This window comes from Tyto alba, unplaced genomic scaffold (assembly GCF_018691265.1).
Source record: "Tyto alba isolate M040663 unplaced genomic scaffold, T.alba_DEE_v4.0 Super-Scaffold_33, whole genome shotgun sequence".
Lineage (NCBI taxonomy): Eukaryota > Metazoa > Chordata > Aves > Strigiformes > Tytonidae > Tyto > Tyto alba.
The window spans coordinates 5650269-5673007 of NW_024881308.1; positions in this window are offsets into that span (position 1 = coordinate 5650269).

Below are 22739 nucleotides of genomic sequence, written 5' to 3' on the forward strand. Positions count from 1 at the left end.
AAAACAAATCAAAATAAAATGTGCAAAAAATAATTCTTTCCCTCAGAGTTCACTGTGTAAGAAAGACTAATGCAACAAGTCATACCATGCTGAGGAACAGCTTTGTGTTGTGTTGATGGAAGCTTTTTTTCCATAGAGAAAAAATGAACACTCCTGGAGAAGTCAAGCCAGTTTAAATACACAGTGCAGATCTCACATGACAACTGCTATGGTTCCTTGTAATTCTTGCTAGTGCAGAGACCACAGTCAGCAGAAATGTTGTACAGAATACCCTTGCCCTTAGCTTCAAAGTTGAACAACCTCTGAAGTGAATTACTCAATTGTGTCTTATGATTTTTTTTTAATTGCAATATTAGTTTTGATCATTGCCAGCAATGTGGTCTGTCAGACGTATCTGACACAGAGCTTGGAAATGTTGCAGGCTTCCGTTGCAAGGTAGCTTGGAGAATGTGCTTCTGCACATGCATTGCCATCAGTGCTACTAACAGAATATCTCTGCAGAGATGTTTTCAAGTCACTGGAAGTCAAAAGTTTCAATAACAGGACATCCCCTAAAGCAGAGCCAAGTAATGTAAACTGTTCCATCAACTTCTGATACTATTCTTTTATTTTCTTCCAGCCTGACTTTCTCTGAAGGACTTGGCATTTCTCTGTGCAAAACTCCTTCTTTCACACCTACCATATGAACTCTTTCAGGGAGATACGTCTGTTCTCTTGTAAGACACAATTATTTCCTGTGGCTTGCTGATCCACCAAACTAGGAAACTCAAGGTGGTTCTTTCATAGAAGGAGAATATATCTGAGCTAATATGTTCTTGGGCAAAAAGAGGATAAGTGGCAACTTTTATTTCTGAAGAAAACAAAAAAAGAGCTGCCTCAACAAATGTTGCACTAAAATAGGAAGAGAAGGTTCTTCTACCCTAATCCCTTAGGTGCTTTTGAAGTTAGATTCTATTCACTACCAGATTTTCCTTCAGAAGATGTCCTATCTTGCCTTGATTGTAAGATAAAATAGGATGTCTAACAGTTGTTTCCTGTTTCTACAGATGTGTCTTCGGTATTCAAGGCCTCATTTTGGATTTGAGTCCAAATCCCTGAATAGTAAGAACAAGGTTGGAAGCTCATAGGAAGTTATTTTGCTTAACTAGTCTTGTGCTTCTTAGTTACACCAAATGTTATGAGAAGATGGACAGCACTGAGAGAGTGAGGAGTTTCAGCTGTGTCAGACTGCAGTGCTTCTATCCAAAAGTTCAGCTTCTATTAGAACAAAAACAGTGGGACACACAGGCATGAACCCAAAAGGGTGTCTCTGGGTGTGATGGTGCCATTTTGTCCAACACTGGGAATTCAGAGCCACACATAGATCAACACCAGTGTGTCTGCTGTGTAGTGGGATCCAGCTGTTAAAATCTTAAACAAGCGGAAGAATCTGAGGGCTCTCTGTTGAGGAATAAAGAGAACAGTGGGAAAATGCCAAGAGATTATTAGCTTAGCCAAAGATTACACATTTGCACTAGTAATTAAAGTGTTTTGCATTGGATGGAGGCTTTGGCAAGCACCACTGACAAAAGATTTCACACATGCATGCGTGCGTGCAAGTACACAAGATCTTTCTACACACACACACACACGCACGCACAGAGAAGCAAACAGAAAGAATGAAATAAGCCATTAAGAAATATTTCCGCATAATGCAATTATTACAGCTGTATAATTGAATGGGGAAACCATTGATCTGTAGTAGAAAGGAAATTGCTCTTTTCATTGTGTTCCTATGAATATGTGAACATTAATCTCAATCTATAATCAACGTTCATTTCAAATCTGATTGCGTGCCACTAAACACCCGTAGCTATGCTAACATTATGTTAATACGGTTCAACATCATAGCTCCCAGCTTCACAGCACAAATATTTTTCTTTGGCAATCAATAGTAATTTCAGCTGAGTGGATGGAAGTCACGTTTTAATGGTAATCTTTCCTCCAAGCCTCCAAGTGGAAACTCGACTGGTACCTTAACACGGCTGCAGTGCATTGCATGTAATCAGATAAATTAACCTAAAAGAGAGAGAGAGAAAACACAGATCAGAAATAAAAAGCGGCGCCAAGAAGCTCTACATTTTCCTGATAGATTAAAGTGCTCATTAACATGAGAGAGAGAGGATTTCAAGAGGAAGAACTGAATTCCCTTGACTTTGAGCTGTGGCTGTAGCGGCGGCAGGTCACAGTGCGCTCAGCGCAGCCGGGGGATGCCCCCGAGGAGGGGGAAGCAAGGCGATTCGGCGAGGGCTGCCCTGGACTCCCCTTCCGAGATCCTGGCTGGCCTCAGGGCACCCGTGTTTGTCCAGGAGTAAGGAGTCTCAGTTTTAAGGCTGCAGTGTACTGCAGGCTTCCTGCAGGACCTTGGGTAAATTGCTTATACTGCTTGTGCTTCACTTCCCTGGTTTTGTAAAAGGGACACAATAGTGCTTCGCTGTCCCATGAGGGTGCTGTGAAGATCTTGGGGGGATCAGTTCCTGAAAATGAGAGCAACAGATCTATGCTGCATTAGTTAGATCTCTCTTGACTTTGGCTAGAGATACAGTGCAGGAACTTTTATGCTGCTTCTATATTATATCAAACTTCTTTATTTCCTTAATGACATCTATTTTTAGGTATTTCAAAAGCCTTCTTTTTTTTTTTTTTTTTTTTTTTTTTTCCCTCCATATGGGAGGGACCAAACTGCTAGACCGAGTTCCTTAAATTCTTCCATCTTTCTAGAATAGAAAAAAACAGTGGTCATTATAAAATCTAAACAAAAAAGTACCAGGTACAGACCAGTGTCCTTTTTGCAGATACCAGGAGCTCCATAAATTATTACGTCCATGAAGATATTCAGACATAAGAACATAAGGATAGGAAAACATCTGCACTGACACGGACCAAGGCCTGCTTAGCCAGATTTTCTCTCCTTTAAAGTGCCCGGGTAGCAGGAGTGTGCGGGAGCATGGGAGAATGGATCAGACATACAGAGATCTGGGGGCTCAGGTTCTTCTTCAACTATAAATGTTACCTTTACCCACAATAAAGGGTTTTGTTTGTTTGTTTGTTTGTTTGTTTTTAATTCTTTTTTCTTTTTTTCTCTCTTTTTTTTTTTTTTTAATTTGGTGAATATGTATTTCGAAGAAATCCCAAGGGCTGTTTTTTGTCCAAGAGGTTTTCCAATCTCTTTTTGAACACTTCCAAGCTTTTTTGCACCTTCATCTTCCTCTAGCAAGAATTTCTGCAGCTCTGCTGTGTGCAAGAGTGAATTGCTTTGAGTTCTAGTGATCTTAAACAAGATTTTTCAATAGCAAATATTTTGTTTCACATTATTTTTATTCCCTACCTTGAAGAAGCTTTAAAAGAACCTGATCTGTAAATTTGTTCTAGGTAAATCTACTTCTTCTTTGAAGTCTGGTCCCTCCTAGGTTCCTTAACAGATTTGGGTGTCTTGACATGTGTACCCCAAAAGACTCTCCAAACAGTGAGTCACCTAAAAAAACTTATCTGTGTTATTTCACCTAGCGCTGGATAAATTCCCAGTGTCCCATTAAGATGGGGCTACTTACAAAGGTGTTCTCTATGGGAGGCAATCTTCTCAGTTGTTACTCCAGGGTCGTGGCCAGGGCCTAACAGGGATCCTTGTGACTTTGCTTGAACCCAGAAAACCTCTCTGCTTTAGTGGACACATTTTAGGGGAACAGGGTCCTCCTGAATGACTACCATGTCTAACTTTGCAGATCTGCATAGGAGTTTTTCCTCTTTTCTAGCTCCCCCAAAGGTATGGGCTTCCAGCAACCAGCTCAGATTTACCAGTGACAGAAACAGAATCAGAAAGACAAGCTCTGAAATATGTGTAGGTTCCACATGAACAGGATCCTTTTGTGACAGTATGAATTTTCCCTGCTTTAGGCCAAATCAGAAATCCCTCAAACTATTTCATCCTTTCAACTTCACCATTTTGACTTTTCAGTCTGTGTAAAACCAGAAATTCTGAGTAGTGTCAACTTTACTGTCACTATTGTTTCAGAGTTTTCTTAGTTCTGTTTCATGTCCATTCTCCAGTCCCTCCTTTTACATTCCTTGGTTTTCTACATAAATGTTTAACTGCTTGGTAAGCTTGTGTTACTAAAGGTGTCCAGCCAGACTGAGTTTGGTTCAATAGTGCTTTTCCACTGCCTGGGTGGGAAGTGTGTTGGAATATGGAACTTAAATCCATCTTGGCTAACTTGAATATATTTAAGGTCCTTAAAAACAATGTTATTTCAAAATTAAAAGAACATACTTGCATGTGCATAAGGAGTGAGGTTAGAGCAAAAAGCCATCCCTTCCCTTCTCTAAGCTGAGCCAGAGTTTCAGTTGGCCTCTGGCTTTCCCCAAGATCAGGAAGCTGAGAGCCAACTCTTTCCTTTCTCCTATTTGACTTCTGTGCCCAAACCACTGTGGACCTGACCCCAGGACCTCCTGGCTCCACAAATGAATATTGTACTGCCCAAGTGACTCCTGTAAAGTACAGAATTGGAAATGCAGTGTTTGTAGTTGTAATTATTTGAAGAACAGGTAGGTCCTTGGAAAAAGGGGAAAATGGCTGCCATCACCTCCGTGTCTTCTCGATGTGGTCCAAAGAAAAGGAGAACCAATATCTCCTACTTGCTGCAGATTATTCAAGCCTTTTAGCTAGTGGGCTGAATTCCCACTGATGTAAACTGGATTAACTCCACTGAATTCAATGGACCTGAGCTGTTTCACATGCTGGTTTAGGATTTCTTCTGTTATCTCTGAGCATGGATAGAATAAAAATTGTAGCATTACAATTAAAGTTCCTCGTATGCTGTGGATGATAATCCGTGCCATTCCTTGCCCCTTTGGAGCCGAGTAAAGTTGTCTCAAGATTATGAGCCTTAGATGTTTAGAGCAATTTTGAGTGGATCAGAGGTTATAGCCTCTGCTTTTTAACATTCTGCTTTTATTTGCAGGCTATGAAGTGTAATAGTTCACCATTTTGGTTTAAGTATCACAATAAAAGTCAGTGAGATGGAACAGGCAATAAGCAGCCGTTTTACATCAGTGCTGCTGAGACGGAGTGCTTAAGTCTTCATTAACCTACGGAGGAAGGAGTTACAGAAAAGACACTTGAAATAAAATACCAGGAATGAGACTCAGATCTTTTCTGGACCTGCACAGGCAGGCACATTGGAAGGCTGGTCACCGGTGTGAATATCTCTTCATGTCTGTGCTGTCATGCAAAAAGTGGGAGGGCGAGGACACCCCACATTGATGTGGCAGGGGCAGGGGTGGCTGGCTGTGTCACTACTGAGGGACACCAGGAGCTGAAGTGAGTGTATGCCAGACAGGCTGTACTGCAGGGCTTAATAACTGAGGGATGGTATTTCTGTAGGGTGCATTTGCAGCATCTCTTTGTTCTTTGTTACGCCCTCTATTAGAATTATGAGACTGCTGGATCTCCTTCTGACACAGGATATTCTGTTAATGGTCCACATGTTTCTACATATAGTCCAGGAGAAGGTGGGAATTACACTGGTAGGTGGACAAATTTCAGATTTCTAGGTACCAAAACAGTACAAAAGTATGTCTTTTATAACATATATTCAATAAACTTACAATATCCTGCTTTAACAATTCACAGAAAATAATGCTTAGTAAGAGGCAGACAACTGGGAAACTGAATATGAAACTGTAAGATTTGTTGGAGGTCCAGGTGAAATTGTCTCATACTCAGCAATAGCACAGCTCATCACCACTGGACATATGGCCATCTTTTGACTGCACTTGATGATAGAGGAGGTAGGCCAGCTGTGAAATAGAAATAAATAAATAAATACAAAAATTAAATAAATAAATGCATACATACATAAATCTCCCTCCCATCCCCTGGGCAAGTTCCACTGCCAAGAACGGAGTGTAACACTCCCGACACCCAACTGCAGTCTGGACTCAAATCCCTTTCTCTTCCTTCAGACTGAGGCAAAAAAAAACCTATGACCCAGTTTTCTGGGCTAGTATGCAGATAACTGGCACAGAAAGCTACTTCAGGGCTGTGGCCAGTCATCACGTTGGGCCATTGGATGGCATGTGCCCCATTATGTCCCTGGAGGAGCCTTGTCTCCCTCCCCTTGGCTCAGTGGGTTGTCCATACTGCTAGTTCTATCCAATGATGGAGAAAAGGATTGACGTGTGTGTCACCTTGGGGAGTGCAATCAATTGCAGTGAACTGTCTCTCCTGTGAGCAAATACGGGGGAACCAGAGGCAAAATGTATCTCAAAGACTATATTTTGAAGGCAGGAGGACCTGTGTCATAGGGGAGGAAACAGACGTCACAGGTTCCTGGGCTTGTCAACAAATACATTTTTAGAATCATAGAATGGTTTGGGTGGAAAAAGATCTTTAAAGGTCATGTAGTCCAACCCACTCAGCAGTGAGCACGGACATCTTCAGCTAGATCAGGTTGCTCAGAACCCCATCCAACCTGACCTTGATTGTTTCCAGGGATGGGGCATCTACCACCTCTCTGGGCAACCTGCTCCAGTGCTTCACCTCCTCCATCATAAAAAATTTCTTCCTTCTATCGAGTCTGAATCTACCCTCCTTTAGTTTAAAGCCATTACCCCTTGTTCTATTGCTACAGGCTCTACTGAAAAGTCTGTCCCCATCTTTCTTATGATCCCCCTTTAAGTACTGAAAGACATCAATAATGTCTCCCTGCAGTCTTCTCTTCCCCAGGCTGAACAACCCCAACTCGCTCAACCTGTCCTCATGGGAGAGGTATCCCTTCCCTCTGATCATCTTCATGGCCTCCTCTGGGCTTGCTCCAACAGGCCCATGTCTTTCTTGTACTTTACCTGCTCTCCACTGGGGCACAGCTGATAGACTTCAGATGCATTTTATAAAGGAGAAAACACACTTTCCCTACATCCCAGAATCAGGAAAGCCCAGCCTAGATGAGGATATTGTTGCTTTCCCTGCTCCTGAACCGAGCCTTCTTTCTGGTCCTGAAAGTGCAGCATCCCAGCCCTGGGCCTTACTCAATATACTTTTTTGCTGCTTCTTTAAAAGGTCTCCTTGAGATTACCTCTATTTACTTTTCAGTATGATGAAGATTGTTTCCCTTGCCTGGGGGAAACACAAAGTAGAAATGCTGAAAATTTACTGTTCTGGCTTATTGCTTAAAAGAGATTTTTCTGTTTGGGGGCAGAGCTTACTGTGCCATGCATGTGTCTCCTTTTTGTCCTGAGTTTTGCAATGTTTGAGTACTTCCAACATCTTTTGCAATCTCTGCAGGATCTCTCTGTCTGCTGGGCTTCTGTTTGAAATCCAGTACAACTATTACAAATTTTCCAAAACACAGCCTCTGCCTGTGTTTGTGATTCACTTTCCCCCCATTCTTATCTTTAATTTGTTCTTTTTCCAGGCAAGTTAAGCACCTCCTCCTGAATGCTGAACAGAGAATGATGATGTGCATTTTTGTTTCCTAATATAAAACTGGGAAGAAACAATACACAGGGAAAACATCTCTATTAAAATAGACATATATACCTGTCTAGTTCATTTATTTTATTGCAAGAAAACACAAAAAATTTAACCAGCTGTAGGGTAAAAGACAAGGTTTAGAGTCTATTCACTTTTCAGCTTTGTTACAGTCATTTACTTATGTGGAGAAATTCAAAGATATCTACTTGTTATTTAAAGTCCTTGTTTTCTGTGGCGTTACACAGTAAATGGCTGGTTACAAGTAGTTTTGCTTTCAGTTGAAATTAGAAGTAGTAGTCTTCTGGAGTACATCTGCTTTGTCAATCTATGTTGTCAAGTGGAGATTCACAGCTAGATGTAAATGAAGTGGAAGCAATGTATTCACATCAGTGTATGTGAACCTGGGCTATTCACCTATACGGACTGGTCACTCTGTATGGATATTCAAATCATGGCTTCATGCCCCTCATCTTGTGCAAGGGCAGAAAAGTATTTTATTTACATGACAAAAGCAACATATTAATGATAAGGAAGATTCAGGATAAATACTTTAAAGACTATGAAGCATTTTGATGTTACTGTGGTGAATACAATATAAATAGCTAACATAAATGGATGGTTAGGACTAAGTAATGAAGTAAACAAAAATAAATAAGTAAGTGCTTCATAAAACTCTACTGTTTCTTTAAAAACAATGAGCTTTCCTGGTGTCCTAAGATTAGTAGGTTCTGTGTGATTTTAGTGGCTGCCAGAAATTGTGTGAGAAATTGAACAAATCACAAAGGTCTTACTTAATTTTGTATTTGTATGTTTAGGCCTCTGAATTACTGTGTGTGTCCTTGCCCTGAGAGGCAAGGACGTGCTGAAGCTGTGCTGGAGTCAGCATGGTTTTGGGTATAGACTAAACGAAGCACTTTCAAGTATCCAGCTAGTGACTTGGTATAAATCTTATACACTACTTGTAGATAGCATCTAAAATAAAAGTGATTTTTTTCCTCTCTTTTTCTCCATGGCTGCTGTTGTCCTATGAGAAAGGGCTCTCTATGTATTTAAACACTGATGAACTCTTAAGTAAAGAATCAAAACAAAGGGGAAAAAAAATAGTCCCCAGGAGTGTATGAACAGTGAGGACTTCTCTGACTTTGCCCTTATTTTTTTTTCCCCTTCAAACAGCTGTAAATCTTCATGATCTCTCTCCTTGTCCACTGACTCTGCTAGAGGCAAGTGAGCAGGAACATGCACAAATATTCAACCCTAGAGAGTGAGAAAAAATGCTGAAATAATCCCTATCTACACCCCACCCCCCATTTACTCTCTCCCCTCTCCATGGAGCCATGTCAGTGCCAAGACGTGTCAGCACATGCAGGGGTATTGTCTGATGCCTTTTTAGATCCCTGCTATTTTCTTGCAGGACTTAAACAAATGAGAATTTTATAACAGGCTGATCAAGGATGAATAGAAACCTCCTGTTATTCTCATCTCAATTTTCTGAATAGCAGCATCCATTTCTAGCCATCAGGCTTTGGAAAGGGGACACTGCCTCTCTCAGAATCTTTTTTCTTTCCCTTTATTTTATTTTACATCTAAAAAAAAGGATAAAATTCAAAAGAAGTGTGTAGTGATACCAAACCGGCACCATCTAGTTTGTGCCTGGGTGTCCCCCTGTAGAGGTGATGGCACACTGTATTCACCGTGAGTCCAGGTAGCATCACTGGGATGTTGCATTTCTCCCACCCAGGAAGGTGGCTGAGCTATCCACATGCTCCTCTCTGCTAACTGGGGCATTGGCTGCACAAATCTGAGGCAAACACGGTGCAGGAATGATGTATCTGGTACAAACCACATCTATAACAACAAGAATTATAATGTAAATAAAAACAAAGAGTGACTGAATTAACTTTTTAAATCTTCAAGAACTGAGATTTTAGAGGACTGGGTCTATGTCACTTTCTTGACAAGGTTAGTCTTTCTCTGTGTCAAAGGGATTTTCATCATTGCCTTTTAAAGAAGTGCAAGCTCAAACAATATTAGGATGTTCTTCTATTTAACCCTATTTGATATTTCTATATGAAGTGCAGTGAGAGGCAGTATGTCATACAGAGATTTATAAGGGCTTCAGAACTGATATTTTTCCATTGTATTAGACACCTACAGGCTATCAAGACCTCATCTAAATATGTATTTAGTCAGAAATTCTAAAGCTGCTGCAATTTTTGGCATTTAACACCTGGGGACCTAGTGGTTGAGTCTCAGTGGTAGATTTGAGCACATAGCAGGACTGATACAGGGATTACTCCATATGGTCTCTAATGTAGTGATATAGGAATGAAAATTCCCTTACAAGTTGCTGTGTACACACTGCTTACATTTTAATCACCAGTTAGATGGTCCGTGCAGTGAGTACAGCCAGAATATCTTTAATTTCCCTCTATGAGAGAGCTCCTGCGCCTTTAACCTCATTTGACAGTTCCTTAGCTGCCGTGCCCCTCACCAGAGGTTCATTTTCTTCCCCTGGGACATCACTCAGAGTAATTGTCCCCAGTAATAATCAATAAATCCAAATTATCTTGAATAAAGCCGGATTTATTTAACACAGTGTAACAAATAGAAAACCAGAAAGAAAATCCATGTAAATACAATTTAAAAAGAACAGACTTGTCTGAGACTATAGACTACTTAGTAAACACTCCAGCTGGCCAAGATACTTTACAACACAATGTAGAGACCAGCTCATTAACTCTTTATATTTAGGAAAGTAGATTTGTGACATTAGAAGACTGCAGGCTGCATACGACATTTTCTAAAAGACCCTCTCTTAAAAACAATTAGCTCTCTGCCTTATTAACCTGCACAGTAAATAAGAAGTACTAAAGATGGATGCAGTACTTTAACGAAAAGTCTTTTTGGATAATGCTACTCTGGAACTTCTCATGGAAATGCCTTTAAGGTTTTTTCTTTTTCTTCGTTCAGATGGGAGGCCATCAGAATATTTTCTGAAATCATCTATTGGCCCTTCAGCCTTTGGACTTCAGTAACACTAGGCTCAAATACATGTAAAACAATTTTTTACATCAGATTTCCTTCCCAAAGCTTAGAAAATAAAAAACTATTCTTTTTTTTTTTTTTTTTTGATCAGCTGTTTTTTATCACCCTGTTCCTAGAAGACAGGTTCTCAGAGGCTGTGATTTCAAAATGCTATTTTCCTGGGACTTCTGGCTTCCAGTGCTTCTTCTCTATTTATGTGGTGACAGAAGTTTCTCCTAGAACAACATTGCTGACACTCTCTTTCTCCAGCTGATTAAAAGTTTACACCCACTGTTTAACTTTACTGTTTGGTCTTTGCCTCCATCACTGAACACACGTTCATAGCTGTGCAAGTGGGATTGCTCTACCCACGGACCACTCCTTCAGTTGCTCTTCCCCCTGAACATCTCTTTATTTAGCAATATTTGATTCTTCTCTATTAAGTGCAATGAGAGCCTGCATCATTCAGAAACTTAAAAGGTATTTTGGTAGAAGGTTTACCTTTTTTCATTCTTTCACAGATGGGGTATTTAGAGGCTAATTTTCAAAGTTTTCCATGTAAGATAATAGTGCTGCAATGCCATCCTCCAAGCAGCCTCTGTTGCAGTCCCAAGGATCGACTGCTATATAGAGGGCTCTGAAATTTTAATGGTTATTTAGTTAAAAAGGAGGCTTCCAACTTTAGTGGTTTATATGTGATTTTTTTTTTGTTATAGATTACTGTAATATTCAAACTGGTTTTATTTTATGTGCTTGTGTCTCCAAGTTGAGGTCCCATGTGGATTCTGTACTAAGGTATCAGTGCACACTGCAGCCGTTCCCTTTCCTCTGAAAACTTTTAGGACCTTAATAACTTTGAGAAACATGTCTCTGCCAAATACGGTTAAAATTAGCCAACTGTTTCAAAAGTTTAGTGTGCTTATGCACATGCCCAAAGCATGAGTGTGTAAACCTTATTCCCTCAGAGAACTGAGCTAAAAGGAAATTGGCTGCTATAACTGAAATTGATAAAAATATTCAACATTTGTTAACAGATCAAATCAAAACTGTTCTTATCATGTTCTTGCTTTTTTGCAAAAAAATGTAGTGATCCACATCCTCATATTTGTTCATGTCACTGAATGATTGTGATAAGTGAAAAAGCATGCAGTGATGAAGTATACCCCAAAATAGCTGCGGATACAGATAATTCCCCCTCTGAAAACTTTGTTTGACCAGATTATTGTGCAGTTCTCAGTGTGTGCATTTAGAATTTGTGGGTAGCTTTTAACATGCACACAATTCTCTACAGACACATTCCTTCTCACGCCTGACCTCCGTTTTACATGATTTTAAGCTGTTTTCCTCTTAATGCGAAGCTATTCCCAGTGCATTTCAACAACATATTTAGCATGCCATTAATTTTTTTTCCCTTCAAATCTCATTCCATCTGATAGCCTGGCAGCTCTGACTATAACTAGTTTCCTTCTCATTACCAGTCCTTTAAAAGAGGGGAAGAAGACATCTTCAGGATTTCATTACCTTTCTTTTTTGTTGTGAATTTCCTACTTTGTTCAAAAAACACAGAGATTGTTGTTCACAGTACACATCCCACTGACAGACAGAAATAAGAAAAATATAATGCTCAAATTGAATCAAATGCTGTCATTGTATTGCAGATAATTGAGCATATTTTTAGAGTCCTCCTCTGTGGAGTTTTCTTGTTTTTCTGTTGAGTCATCCTCTGTGGAGGTTTTTTTTGTTTGGGAGTGGGGAGGAGCTGGGGGTGCAGTGGCCCACAATAGTGGTCCTAAAGCCAGAGCAAATAACTGGACACAAAGATATGCAAAACATGACAAATTTTCTAAAAAAAAATGATCTTCCCTCACTGTATACAGAAGTCCCATAGATTCAGCAGATATACATTTGGGGGTATGGCTCAAAGAATCTCAGAGATGGGGTTTCATCGAGTGCTTTGCTTCCAAGACCACGTGGCTCTGCACCATGAATGTGCACAAAGCTCTGCTGAGCAGGACTGGGTTTAAGACTGGGACTTGGATTTTCACAATTTGCATTATTTCTGCATTTTCTTTTCAGTCTGTGCATCTCTCTTACTTCAGCCTTGAACATTCAGTACCCCGACGGCCTGTAACCTCTCAGTTTCTGAAGCATCAAGCACACAAATATTGCCAGAAATCTAACACAGTATTTGCTGCTTTTCTTAGGTTTTACCAAGTTGTAGCGAGGAAGGTCTGGTCCTGTCTCTGCTGCCATATTCTGGTGTTAGTACCAGAAGAGACTTTATCAGTTTTGTTTCTTGTTTTCCTTCCCCAAGAAGAGATGCAGTTTGACTTGTTGAGTCCCTTTCCATCTTTTAATAGAGTGGCCCTTGGAAGTAGCGTCAGAAATGAAGTCTCATCACACTAGACACAGCTGAGATCTGTTCAGTTATGTATCTCCCACAGGAGAGCTTGATTCATTGAAATCAAACTTGTCTGAGTGAAAGGGTGTGTTTCAATTTAAATTTTTAATTTTTAGGTGTTTCACAAGGATTTTCTTTAATTTCAACAACTTCCCTCCTGTCTTATTTTTTAAATGAAAAGATTATGAATTTTGTTCCAAAGTGATTATTTGTGTTTTTTAAAATTGCCTTTCAGTTTTAGCAGAAGATTTTACATGTTCACTGGCCAAATCCTGCATTAGGGGAAACTTCCATTTGTAAAAGTATTTGAAGAGAGTTGTTTTCATATAGTCATTTTAGTTTTGGATAGGAAAGTATTTCAAAGCTCAAAATCTGATGGCATGGAAAATGCTTTCCTTCCACTTGACTTTTTTGAATAACTGCCTCTGTTGAGATACTATTCTGCTTCTTTTTCTTTTTGCTAGTACCCATCAATAATTCATTACATTATTAGGAAATGGATAAAGCTGGAATAAATCATTTAATATAATAGTTTCCAAATTCATATCAATGCGAGTTTGAATGTGTGGGATACAGAAGGTGATTACCATTTTCATCAAGTAAAAGAAGCAGACTAACTGTACACAATAGTGAGTAAACTGATATATCCTTGGAAATGCAGCTTTCTGGCTCTCTGGACATGGCAGAACCCAGATCACTAAAAACCATAAACATACAGACCCAAACACTGTTTGATCCATCTGTGTATGACTGGGCTGTGAATTGTTAAAACATTTAAAGGTTGTCCAGGAGTGATAGCTGCTTTTCTCCTGAAATACTAAGTGCAGCCTCTGACTTCGTACATCATAACCTAAAGCAAGACAGATTCTGCCCCGCACAACTTTGAACTAGCAAATACGGAGAATTTTTTTCAAATAGAGCTCCTGGCTGGATCCCCAGTGTGGAACTGCACCTCTCTAAGTCCCATAGTCAGCAGTGTTGATCAGCTAAGTAAAAGTTGTGCACGTGCTGAAATGCTTTGCTGACGGGGAAATGCAGGCTTAAACAGCCTACAACCTGCGGAGACCTAAATTGGACCTGAACATGAAAACCACTGTAATATCCCCTCTCCCAGTTAATTTCCCCACCTTGCAGTCTTCATGAAGGAAGACTGAAGAAGCTCCCAAACATGCAGACTCTGCCCAGAAAGCTGATCAGATCACAGCCAGCACTCACGGACATCACCAGGAGCAGGGAGCTGCGTGGGGTGCCTTCGTGGGCATTTAGGCATTGCAGAGGGAGCTAAGCTGAGACTGGCTAGTTAGCAAGGTCAAGTTTAATTGTTATAAAGTAGGTCTAAAGGAAGGAGGGTTTTAGTTAGCTTCTTTACTGAAGCTATCAGAAAATCAGCCCCTGACTCAGCTTATTTAAAACTGCCTTAGGAACATGTGGGCTGTAGGGCAGACATGCCCACTTTGAAACATTTTGGCCATAGAAGTCCATTCCTGCTTGATTTATAGGAATGTGGAACAGGTAGTTGTGTGACAAAGCAAATTGTATTCCTTCCATGCTCTTTCTCCAGCTCATACATTATGCTAATGGTATTAATAAGGATTAATGTAGGCTTGAAGGAATTAGGAAGGCATACTGTATGCCAGCCCTTCAGCAAAGCCATGTCTTAACATTTATCTCGTTTACAAACCTTCCCCACCAAAAAAAAAAAAAAAAAAGAAACCCTCAAAACCTTCTTGCAAGCTCAGAGCTGGTGGCAGAAGAGTTCTTAATCTGCAGGGAGGTGGAGGGTCCTGAAGAGAAGCGGAGAAGAGGGGGCAGCTCAGCCCCACTCCGGGGGCTATCGCAGTTGGAGTGAGGAGCTGGCAGGGCTGGCTCAGCCCCGGTGCCAGCGCCGTGCTCTGGTGTGTGATCCAGCTGGCAACAGGAGCTGCAGAAACACTGCCTTCTCACTCAGCAGATCTGCTCTTAATTACCTGCCTGTAAATCAGGATTCATTTCGTAAGTCTGTGGAGCTGGATAGCAAGTAGGCTACAGTACCTGCAAGCTGAATTTCTCCTCTGTGTGTATGCACATTTCAGCTGCTATTACTATCACTTTTTCTCACAAATTCTACATTTTGCTTCATGATCCAGAACTAAAATAGTCTTGAGACAATAAATTGTGTTCAAATACAATTCATACCACAAACAGGTGGCGTAGCAACAGGGCAAAGACACCAGCTCCCAGCTGCCGCATGGGGCCAGGTGCTGCTCTGCAATCCCCAATGCTGAGGTACCAAAATGAATAGGAATGCAATGGTGTGGTAGTCTGCATATGTGAGAAATATGAATGAGGGCAGTTTTTCTGAATGGAGATAAAAATAAACCCTAAACCTGATAAGCACACATTTAAAAAAGCCCTTGACGAGGTTGAGCTCTAGACATTAAAAGTGCCTGACAAAATTGGCTTGGATGAGACAAGCCAGAGGTACTGATTCTAGCTCAAAAGTCAAGCGCTGACTGCTTTGGGTACCTTATGCTGTCTTTACATTTTTTTGTAGGGTTGTAGGATGCTGTATTTTATTTCAGAACAGCTGAATGTGAGGGCCCTGTTTTGGTGCCTTTAGAAATGTGTTTGGATCAGAAAATTACTTTCTTCTCCATTACTTTCTAAACCCTCTCAAAAGCAATCCATACAACTTTTCACTCCAGAGTTTATCCAACTTTAGACCACTGTATTCCTCTGGCAGCAGCCCTTTGGCTTCTGTAAGGGATGAGTGACTGGCTGTCTATCACAAAAATAGAAAGCCTCTTCTTTCACTGTCTTCATTTCTAATTTACATCCACTAGCACCTCCAGTTATATTCCTAATTTTTGGTTCCTGAGAGGGAAGCTTTTCATACAGTTATCATTAAGCAGAATGAGCCATTCCATCAGACACAAGAGAGATCACAGCAGGGAGGAGCAAGGTCTAAGTCCACATCTTTGGGTTCTAATTTCAGTTCGATGATGTTAAAAAAGATCATCCTCTGTGAAACAAGGTCAACGCAACAGTAGCAGCCTGGCTGCAGAGCACTCCCATATGCCCAGCTATTAATCATCCCATTTCTGAAGTTGTACCAACCAGTTTAACTCTGGAAATATCATTAAGCAGTAGCTAAGTGTTAAATTGCCAGGAATTTCCAGAATAAAGAGGGAAAGGGAAGAAGAACTAAAAGAGCAACATTCTTTTTTTAAAAAACTCTTTTTTTTGTACTCCAGCCAGATGGAATTAGGGCAATTGTTCACTTGCAAATTCTATGGAGATTAATGAGGTCCAGAGGCAGAACCATGAGAAAATAGAAATGTAAAAAAGCAGTTTCCAAAAATACAGCCACCACGATACCATAGGGATGGATCAGTTTGAATGTTTCATCTCATAGCCTGACTGGGCAGGCTGCCTCACGTTCTTAGCTTATTAAAAACCTGAACCCTTTCTTTCACCGTCCTAGGCCAACCCCTGTGCAAACGGAGCTCATGCTCACAGACTTGCATGTCTCTACCCAAAGAGTCACAGGCCCTAACTCTGCCAAGTGTTTAGGAATACACTTAAACTCATCTAAATGTTTTAGGCTGTTATATTTGCATTTCTTTGGTGAGCTCACTTTGAATTAACTTGTGTAGCACTGACAAAGTGTTTTCTTGGTTTTATGAGAGAGGGAGGGAGCACTGGGAGAGTGCAGTGATTAAACTGGGGACTCAGATGCAGATCTGGGGTTCCTGACTTGCAGCATTTATCTGAGGTACACTGTGGGCACAGCAAAGTATATAGGGACCCTTAACTCGTCCTACTGCAAACACAGGCTCTTTGGTGAGATGCTTACAACTGATCAGCATGTCTCAAACTCCAAAGGGTGAAGTCCTTCTCATCTTCTTCTCCAAGGTCAAAAGAAAATTTCCACTTGATTGTAACTTGCAAATGCCAAGACTGCAGCCTCAAACTTAATTCCTGCCTGTGTTGGGAAATGCAGAGAATATTCATCTACACTTCACATCTCAGCTCCCCAAGGCATGACATGAGGATAAAAAGCTGTCCTGCAAATGACTTGTGCCATATTCTTGCTTGCTGAGTGCTTTCACAGCAGCAGAGATAATGTGCAAAAGAAAACAGTAGTGATACATCTGCTCATCATCACCTCTTCAGGAAGGTGTGAGAGATCTTTTAACCTGTATATGTGTACACAAAATGCTGCCCCGATGTGAAATGTTAGGAGCCTATTGCTGCCCACTTGAAGTTGCCACTTACTTAGGAGGCTGTTATGTCAAGTCACTGGTACAAGAATATCTGCAAAAGAGTTACACAGGTTGTAGGTCCAGCTCTCTTACATACTCATGGTCATTATAGCTTCTTAGTCTTAAAGTTGTGTGGAGAAGGAATGGGTAGAGTGGCTTAGAAAATAATACATTTCTTTATATGCCTTGTATCTTTTGGGTGTTGTTTTAAACAGTTCTTATTTTGGTACTAAATCCAAGATGGGCTTTATTAGAGCAGGAAATACTGTTTAAAAGTGTTGCTTTAAACCGTTAGATATGGTCTGTGTTAACAAAGTGTAGAGAGGAAAACTCATGAGGCAGCTACTGAAAAATTTCAATACTCAATGCATGGGATAGTTAAATTTAAAGCAGCTTCAATGACTCTTGTGTTTTACCTGCTGTTGCTGCCACACACAGATCTTGTCGCTTTAAATCCTCATTTGGCAATTTTCTGTTCCGTAACTGTAGGGTATCTACTTGGATCCACAGAAGTATAATATTCTGACAGCTGTTTCCTTTGCTAGCAGTTTATTTAAGCACATTATTTGGTGCAATTTAGACCTCATTCAGAACTGCTTCAAAAACTTAAAAAGACTCATTTCTCCCCCCGCTTGTCTGTCTGTCTGATATCACTCCAGTCTTCAGAGCTTCCAGATCACAGTAACATTTCAGCCATAGTTAATCAAACTCAGAGAGGAAAGGCATATGCTTTCAGGCTAGATTTAACCTTTATATGGGTGCCAGAAAATCTTTGGACATAGAAAGAAATAAGAAGAAGATGCTTCTGTTGAGAGTAGCAGGAGTGTATCGCTTTCATTTATAAGGGCTGCTCCAGAACTTAGATTATATGAAGCAAATTAACTGATTTGAATGAAATATGATTTGGGTTTAAAATTCTATGGGAAATTCTTTATCTTTATGCACTAGCCCCTGGAGCTCAGACACATGTCTCAGAGCTGCAGATATCCTCAAGTACCTGACTCCTGTTGAAAACAGTGGAAATTTAATTCCTCAGCACAGCGAATAAGAAGGTTTTTTGGAGTGAAATGATTTTACAGGAGCAGATAGATGGAAAGAGAGGGGTTATCTACAAGGCACTGCAGAGGGCTGTGTGATGGGAGGGATGGCAGAGGTGTCCCCTGCCTTGCTGTATTTTCTGCCCAAGTGCTGGGAGGCAACAGGGTGCCTAATGCTGCCTCCTGAGATGATTGCAGCACCCAAAAGTGGGCAAGGCAAAGCTGGCCTCTGATAGGTATCATAGATACATGTGCCATTTGATGACTTCCACTGGACTTAGGTCAAACAAAGAGCCAACTCAGTCTGGACTCATGCCCAAAGTTTCCCAAGGCCTGAATAAGCATCATGCCTCATTTGCTGTTTGAGCCTCTCTGCTGTGCTGGGAGTTGACAGGAGCTTTTGCAGGTGGTGGCGGACAGGGAATCATGGCAAAGAAATCACTGTGCAAACTGTGCTGAAAGAGAATCATGCCACATTTCCAACCCCCCCACCCCAGAGCACTAAATGAGGCAAAGAAGCCCAGGTCTGTGTCTTGAAGTCAGAGTTTCCGACCTGGTTCCTGCACCCTGGCAAAGGGCAGAAGCCGTGCGTCTCGCCGCGCGTCCCTCCTGCACTCGCTGACCCAGCTGGCTGCACCGCCTGCGCTGGCCCTCCTGCCCGGACCTGCGTGTGCCGCAGGAGGGGCTGACATCAGTCTTACTAATGTGGCTCAGCAGCCAGAGATACCAATCTCCCAGAAGTAATTAAATTAACCAGATTTACGCAGGCATTCACCACATACTTTGGATTTTCCAGAGGGCTGCCAAGATGTGGGGCTGAGCTGCGTGGCGGGAGGCACGGATGGGAGATGGGAAGCCGGAGGTGGCCAGTCCTGAGCAGAGAACGGAGGAGATGTCTCTGCTCGCTGCCTCAGAGCCCTGTCTGCTTCTTCCCGGCAGCTGGCAAAGGGCTGAGGCGTTCCGGCAGGGGCCCTGCCCCGCTGCAGATCTCTAGACAATCTTTGACTGGCGAACAGGTCTTTCCAGGTTAAGGCTGCTCCTACCCTCCCTGTGCTATCGGGATGCATCTGATGTGGGAACTCTTCTTGAGTTAGAAACTAATTTGTAGTGGTCAGCAGTGTGCTTGGTGGTTAGAGGAGGGGAGGGGAGGGAGGCATCCCTGCGTCCACCAGCTGATACAGACATTTCAGCCCACCCAGCAGATTAAACCACCTGATCTGTTGCTAATATCTGAACTACCTCATTTTAAAGTGAGTTTAAGTAGATCTAATCTACAGTTCGGTCACAATACTCTATGTGCGCTCAGTCATTTATTCAGTGCTACGTCTTTCTCTGCGTAGTAATTTAACCAGACCCACTTGCCATAAGGAGACTAATTGCCTGGATGAGGTGCGTGAGATTTAGCCAATGCTTCGAGTATCTGGGCAAGTCATTTTAAAAGCCCGATGACTCAGTTTATCCATCTGTGTAATGGGGCATTCCCTTTGTCTCGGTGCTGTTGAAAGGCATAATGAGATCTAGCAGAGACATTGGGCTGCAGGTATTCAGCGTCTCTCAGGGCTTGGTCATTAGGTCTTGATGAAGCCAACCTTGCTCATGAAAGGAGAGGCAGAGACTTTCAAGAGTCCAGCAGGACTGCTCAGATGAGGAAGTGCTTTCAGCTGGAGAATTTGCTTTGATGCTCTTTGGAGAGAAGCAGCTATAACATGAAAATTCTTGCCCTTGCCTATTTTAATGAAATATAACCAAGTTTGTTTTAGAGGGTTTTACTTCAAAATGTCCTTTTGTGTCTAAAGAAAACAAAGTGGCTTTGTCAGCTTTGCTTGAGAGGTAACAAAAGTATTACGCTTGAAATGGAGCTGCAAAGGAGCAGTCTTTTAATTTAGTGGCATTTGGTATCGTTCAATGAATGTTTCACCAGACTGGCAGCAGCTAGTGTTTGTCTCAGAGTGCATTTTTGGTGCAGATTTCTCCAACCTTGGAGAAAAAAAGACACTGATGAATAAAGTTCATGAAAATCAAGGCCAAAAGAATCCCCTTACATGTCTCTGCTGTCACAACTGTACCAATGCAAAGCAAATGGGCAGCGGATGCTTGCCCTGAAGACATTACTGCTCTCAATTCTCCCATGAGTATGGGAAACTCTAGTCAAACTCTCTGTGCATGTATTTCTTCAGTCTATTTCTATTTTGCCTGCTTATGTGACAAGCACTACAGTGAAGGTCTGTTTTGTCTTGCTCATTTTACATTGCTTTCCATAATGCCTGACCCACTTAGCCCTGGCCCTCTTTGGAACTGCTTGTCCTACTGCAGCGCTAATTTTCACCATGGTGTTAGAAGATCCGATGGTTTCAAATGGCTGCATGGCACTGTCAAACAAGTGGGCACCATCTTGGTCCCTTGGCCAGAATTTTTGGGATCACTGAACACCTTTGCTTTTAGTGTCCTTGTGGGATAACATTTCTACCCCTTAATTGCCAGATATGAAACAAGGACAGTTTTCACAGCGGAAAAAAAATGTAACACTGGCCTGGCACAGCTACTGAGCAACATAGCTTAATGAAGGACAAGAAAAACTCATCTTCTTGATGTCTTTGTCCCTTCAGCCAGTTCCCCACCTGGCAGTAGATGTGTTCAGTTTGCAAATGTCACTTTGTCATAAGACTTTGCTGTCTACTAAATTTTATGCAATGATAACCATTGTGGACTAAAGTTTTGAAGTCCTGAGGCTCAGTTCCAATCTCACATGAGGTGCTACCCAGTCTTTCCTGAATATGTTAATTCAGTTCCACATCTTGAACAATTCAACACATGTTGGCTTGCAAAATCTCAGATTTTATACTGGGAAGGAGAAGAAAACAAGTAGCACTTTACATCATTCACACTCACCTACTGTGATGAAAAAGTTTGTTATTTCAGAATCCAAAGGATGATATACCTTGGCCCCACCTGTTGGATTGTCTTTTTCCCTATTTCATGTCCACATATTGTGACAGCCAGTAAACATGCACGTCCAGCTTTCTTTCCCCGTTAGCCTCTTCATTTCATATGATCTTCCAATCTCTTCAGTTCAGGTGTACCAGCAGGTTAGCACGCAGTGACTTAATGACAAATGAGCCCCCTTCTTCATGTAATCTGTTTCCATATCCCCTGTGCTTCTGTGGTTGCTGGAACACAGTTCAGGATCTGTTGCAAATTGTTTATTTTATATTGCTCTATCAGGCACCATTTTGTATGGCCAGGATTAATCTGCTGCCCAGGCAGAGCACTGGAGAGGAAAACAAATACTCAGCTTCTGAATAGAAAGGTGACTGGGAGAGACTGTGTGAGTTCACTGAGAGTTACTGTTATGAAACATCTGTGCTGTTTTACAGTATTGTGCAGATAACCAGAAAGAAATGACTCTCCCAGTATGATGGGAGAGTATATGCAAGATACTTCTATATTTCTCAGACTCAGGGTATTCTATCTCAACCACTGATATATCTTTGGGGATTTCCCTTTCTGACCATAATATCAAAGTTTAAAATAGATCAGAAAAATGCCTCTTTTAAAATGAGATCTATTTTGTGGGTTGAGAGAAAACCATTGAAAAATCCCAGATCATTCTGCCAAGCCTATGAATTACAAATAGCAGACATGCTGGCTCAAGAAAATCCTTATTTGCCAAATGCTCACCGTTATCTTCTTTGAGATGTTTCTTGCAGGTGTCAAGTTTCAGCGAGCTTAGCAGACAGCACTGCTTTTCTTGGACAGGCTAATACCTTTCCTGAGAGACATCTTTACTCAAGAAACAGCTGGAAACAAATGTATCCTGTGCCTTCTCTGTCATAACTCATCTTTCCAGGAAGGACTCCATGCTATGACTATTTTCCTGTTTAAGGTAGGAGTAAGCACCATCCAGTGCTTCATCTTCTCCAAGAGCCTGGCTTGTAGCATGCAGGAGTCTTCTTCTGAGGGGCCATTTCCCTCTTCACCCTGAGTGTAGAGTCTCTCCTTCTCTCAGGTTGCCTTTTGGCTCTGCCCTGGTGCTGAAGGGAACTTCTTCCTTATTTTAGAAGGACCACAGTTAGACCTCTGCCTTGTCTTCTGCAATACATGACTGCCACAAGCATCAGACTTTGTTCACTCAGATAGAGAAGGATGGTTATGGGCAGCTGGGGCTCTGCAGGTAAAAAGCAGCTTTCAGCAGTACCTATTTTTACATTTGTACCTGAGTGTCTTTCAAGATCACATCCTTCTACAGGTGCCTGAACTGGCTCTTGGTTACTGTGCCTCTCTTTTCTCCTAATCTGGGCTTCTTTTACCCAATCTTTCTGGTCTGGGATATGCTGATTGACATAGTTACCTGGCTTACACATCCCCTCTGTTCTGCTGCATTATGTTATCCTGAAGGGACTGCTGATGCAAGCAATTTCAGAGTGGGACCCTCTACAAGAAGAAATCTTGCACTTAAAAATCCCCCGTTAACAACATCCAAAATATGATCCATTAATCAAAAGCATATTGCTAAAAATACTCCC